Source organism: Amphimedon queenslandica, unplaced genomic scaffold (genome assembly GCF_000090795.2).
Source record: "Amphimedon queenslandica unplaced genomic scaffold, v1.1 AMPQUscaffold_13158, whole genome shotgun sequence".
NCBI classification, from domain to species: Eukaryota; Metazoa; Porifera; class Demospongiae; order Haplosclerida; family Niphatidae; genus Amphimedon; species Amphimedon queenslandica.
In genome coordinates this window covers 978-5845 of record NW_003546606.1, presented here as the reverse complement: position 1 = coordinate 5845, position 4868 = coordinate 978, and the positions used below count along the sequence as shown (strand labels likewise).

The 4868-nt window shown below is 33.8% G+C and overlaps 1 long non-coding RNA gene across 4 annotated transcripts; it reads left to right on the top strand.

The window, feature by feature from the left end:
• Window positions 1-19: 19 nt before the first annotated feature.
• On the top strand, window positions 20-3910 carry LOC109584854 (uncharacterized). Of its 4 annotated transcripts, none has more exons than XR_002186203.1 (7): window positions 20-147; window positions 254-440; window positions 507-593; window positions 887-924; window positions 1014-1125; window positions 1180-1460; window positions 3354-3910. It is a non-coding gene; the product is annotated as an uncharacterized LOC109584854 (long non-coding RNA). The 4 variants fall into 4 exon arrangements; XR_002186204.1 differs by having other exon boundaries at window positions 507-924; window positions 3354-3500; window positions 3544-3910; XR_002186202.1 differs by having other exon boundaries at window positions 507-924.
• Window positions 3911-4868: the final 958 nt, after the last annotated feature.

Genomic DNA, 4868 nt, shown 5'->3' with positions numbered 1-4868 from the left:
TAATACGGTAACTTTTATTCTTTTTTGTGTTAAAGGGTTAAAATTTGGATCTACAGAAGAAGAACATTATTAGAGGAGAAACAGCAAAAGAGAAAGAGAAAGGAGCTCAAACTATCAATAATAATAAATTAATTATAATAGCAGCAGGTAAATAATAAAAATTGTGATTCAATAATTAAAATAATCAATTATTAACTAGTTTGATATGTTTGTGTTACCGTGACAGCAGTATTATCCTATTAATTATTTTTAGTCAGCATTGAAGTTTATTGTTTGAAAATGATGGTTACTTCTCAGCGTTGTCTCATCTGGAAAGAGATCTGTCGTTGAGGACTGAAATGGTATTCAATTCAGTAATTAATTAATTGCAGGTGCTGTCCATCATGTGGGTATACAGTTTAGGGTTAATTCCCAAAAGTAAAATTCTTCTAATACTGATGGTATAATAATTACAATATTATTATTATTATTATTATTATTATTATTATTATTTTTATTATTAATAGGTTGTATTATTAATTAATTATAATTTCCAGTTTGGTAACCTCATGCTCCTTACCTCATCGCTAATGTTCACACTCCTCTCCTCTTTTGTGAGCTCCTCCTATTTAATTCAAATTGTATTCTTCATATTGCTTGTACTGTTGTACTGTATCATTTCATTTTCAAGCTAACTACATTTCTTGGCCGTCAATTTTATAGTAATAATTCTTATCATTAATATTTCATTGTCCAGCACACACTACTACATGTATACTGCCTATTGTTACTCTACACTGTCCATTTCTTGTTATATGTTTATTATTAATATTGCCATTGGCTCTAATGTACTGTTACATTACTGCAGTAATGATATTATTTTAAGTTATTATTATCCACACAATAGACAATAGCTCTTTGTCATGAAGTGGGCCAGCATTACAGGTATACACTACTTACATGTATATCAGTATTATTATTATTATTATTATTATTATTATTATTGTTGTTGTTGTTGTTATTATTATTGTTAGGCTCTGCCCCCCCCCAGCTGATTTCAGGTCCTCAATGTCATATGATAATGACAGGTTCTTCTCTTTTGGTATTTCAGTAAATGACAAGAACTCATCACAATACATACCAGTGGTAGGGAATGGGACTAATAAGTGGGTGTGGTCACTATTAATAATTAATTGACAGTTGTCCCAGTCTGGACTGACGCTACCAGTCCTGATTCCTGTACTGATCCCAGTGCCGTTAATGTGGTAAGATTGTAAGTAATGGACTGGGTGTGCCCTTTTAATAATAATTATATTAATATATACATGTAAACTATTCCAACATTGAAGCAGTTTATAGTGTTGATACTGTCATTGATTAATAATACTAATGGAGGGGCTGAGGCAGCTGCTGCTGCTGCTGGTAGTGGATTTGAACAAGTAGCAGATCAAATAATAAACCTGGAAACCAACCTGGCTAAAGTATGTACACACGGTACATGTATATTAATACATTATTAATTGAATAATTGTTATTATCAATAGATTATGGAGTTGTACATGTACATGTGCAGTATACGTACCGTATAGTTGGAAATTTTGGAGGGACTAAAATTTGGTGAATTACTAAATTTTGGTGATTGGTGAATTTTAATTTGGTGAATTTGTGGCCCCATGCCATTGAGCATGGGTATAATGGCTCAAAATGGTGGATTTTATTTTGGTGAATGGCTATTAAAATGCCAAATTTGCCAAATTTAATTCCCTCTAAAATTTCCTGCTGTTAGTAATGTTGCCCTAAGAGATCCTTAAGCTACTTATAAACTTTACAACCTGATGGCACTAGCTAACTCAATACTCTGGACCAAGTACATGCATTGTTTATTATTTATTGTTGTTGTTGTTTACAGTTTAATTGGACTCTATTGTTACTCATTCAGCATTTTTGTTTATTGATTTATTCTCATTGTATTTCCCACTTTTATTTGTACTATATGCTGTCTAGTGGTTGTATAATTGTAAAACCTTTATTAAATTTAAGTAATAAATTGAGATGTTTGTATATAAGAAATAGTGATATACCCTGGCCAAAGCAACATAAATCATGTGAATAAAATTCACTTGATAAGGCATGAATTTGTACTGTAAATGGGAAATCTATGTATGAACTAACTTGAAAATTCATGACTTTACAATTTTTTAATTGGAATGGAGTACCGTATGGAAGGAAATTTTGGAGGTAGTTAAATTTAGTGAATTTGGCGTTTTGATAGCCATTCGCCAAAATAAAAACTCGCCATTTTGAGCCATTATGCGCATGCTCATTAGCACATGGCCACAAATTCGCCAATCATCCAAAATTTAGCAATTCGCCAAAATTTTGTCCCTCCAAAATTTCCTTTTGTACGGTACTATAGTTACTGTAAGATCAAAGGTACCGCCAGGTAGTAGTATATTGCGCATATACACTCCTACCCTTATGCAGTCAATCGCGGGTCTGCTGAGGTCTGCCAAATTTTTAACGACCTGGGGGTGAAGCCTCCAGGTCGTTCCTATAATTGAATTCACCGTCGCGCTATCTATATACCATATATTTGTATATATAATATTTGTATGTCCACACTTACATTTCTTCTATACATGTTGTATTGGAGAAATAACAAGCCTTAGCAACCACCCGCCCACGCTCCTTTACGTGAGTGGGTGTGGTCACGGCAAACAAAATGGCGGCTTACACATGGGACAAAGTTAAGAGCTTTCTAACAGCAAGAGAACATAGAGATACTATCTAAAAACTTTTCTAGAAGCATTATAAGGTAGAGAGAACCTCTATAAGTCTTAATAATGACCAAGTTGTACTTGCAAGGTGGTGAAATCAATTATAGGAATACTTTTTACCCTGTTAAGGCGGATTTACAATATTACGCTAGTCCTGACGTTACGTTGACGCTGGAATAGAATCTGGTTCTATTCCAGCGGAAAGCATGCGTCAAAGGTCAAATCGCCCACGCTTTTGATTAAAAATTGACGGTACGCTGGCCTAATGTCATATTGTAAATCCGCCTTTACGCTTGTTTTATTCTACAAAATTTTTGGTCCGGGCGGTCCGTCCAGTCCGCATTTGAGACCAGACCTCCTCTTTCTCCAGTTGTAAGTTGTAACTTCTTAACTATAGCAGATACAGGACTGAAACAAGGATGTATCTATTCAGCATAGAATTTTCTAACTACCAACAACAAAGAACAGCTTGATCTTTATAAAGTGCAGCTAAGCAACTCTGGCTAAAAATTTGTGTTCATTAGGTTTTTCACAAATTATCACCTAGTGATTGTGCTTGTATATCTCCGGTCACTGCATAATTTTTCCGTATACTAGTTAGTATCCAGAGGGTCGGAATAGCCCCGGTGGGGTCAGAATAGCCCCAACAACTAGATTTTGCTGATTTCAAGAAAGTATAAATAGAAGAGACAAAATAGAACTCATTCAGTGATGAATAAAATTAATGAAATAAAGCAAAAAAGAGTGAGTTATGACTTCGTGAATATTTAATTAGATCATAGTGCAGGAACGGGTCAGAATAGCCCCGAGTTACTCTAATGTACATTGAAATAATGATTGTATCCTATACATACAGATGTCCGAAAGTAGTAGTGTTTTAAGCTGTGACATATCAGTTGATGATCGTTTTATTGTTACTGGATCTGGAGACAAGAAGGCTACAGTGTATACATGAAGTTATACTATGAGCTATAGTTTAATGACTTTACTATCTATAGTATAAAAAGCAATTCTCATTATTTTTATTTATTGTTATCTCCAGTAGGTGATATTGGACTTGTAATGAATAATGCAATCTACACTTGAGTTTATTCTCTTTGTTACAAGTACTGACTACAAAACTCTGATGTAATATAAAATTTTTAATAATTCCAGTTAAGAAATTGTGACTATAATTGACAAAAGGTACCTTTGTCGGATAGGAAAATTGGTCTATATAGCCTTAAAAATGCAACTTTCTGAGCTCCATTTATCATAAAATTACTCCACAGGATTCAAAAAGTTACTATGTAACTTTTAGAAACAATGGTTGACTAACAGAGCACTCACAGGTTGATATTTTCGATTATAATGATGAATTTAAAAATCCGCCATAAGGTACCTTTTGTCAATTATGGTCACAATTGTTTGTCATGTTTGCTATAATGCATTAACATTAATAATAATAATAATAATAATAATAATAATAATAATAATAAAACTTGAATTCTTTTGATTGTATTATCTTGTATAACTATTATACCTGAGGGTTAGTTTGTTAGTACATTTCTTGCAGGTACTAGTTCAAGTACCTTTTATCATAATCACCAAGAGAGTACCAACTACATGTATATACCAATTATTATTAATTGGATTCAGCACTTCCAATACATTCAATAGCAGGACCATCACCTCATCAGCAAGCAAAAAAGATATGTTTTAACCTGATGTGTTCCTTGACATACAACCAACTAATAATTACTGTACTTTTTGTTATAATGCTGGCAGTGTTTACAAGGTGATATGGGTGTGGGTCATTATATGAGTAATAATTATGGGTGTGGCTGGTTAGATTCTAATTAACATTCTTCACAAATAATGTCTATAGGTCAGTCTCTGTTTTCTCTTTCCTCTTTCTGATTGTGTTTGTATTTTACAGGTATCTATCAACTGGGAGGGATAGCAGGACACTTAGCTCCTGTAGTAGGAGAGTCAGTGTTCCTGTGGGGAGGGAGTATAGGCCTGACTTACCTAGAGTTCATGATTGCCCACAAAAGAGGAAATTGTTGTCCACCATTGATAGACTCGAGTTTAGGACTGGTCGTTGGTCCTCTCACGTGACCAGAGGAACGT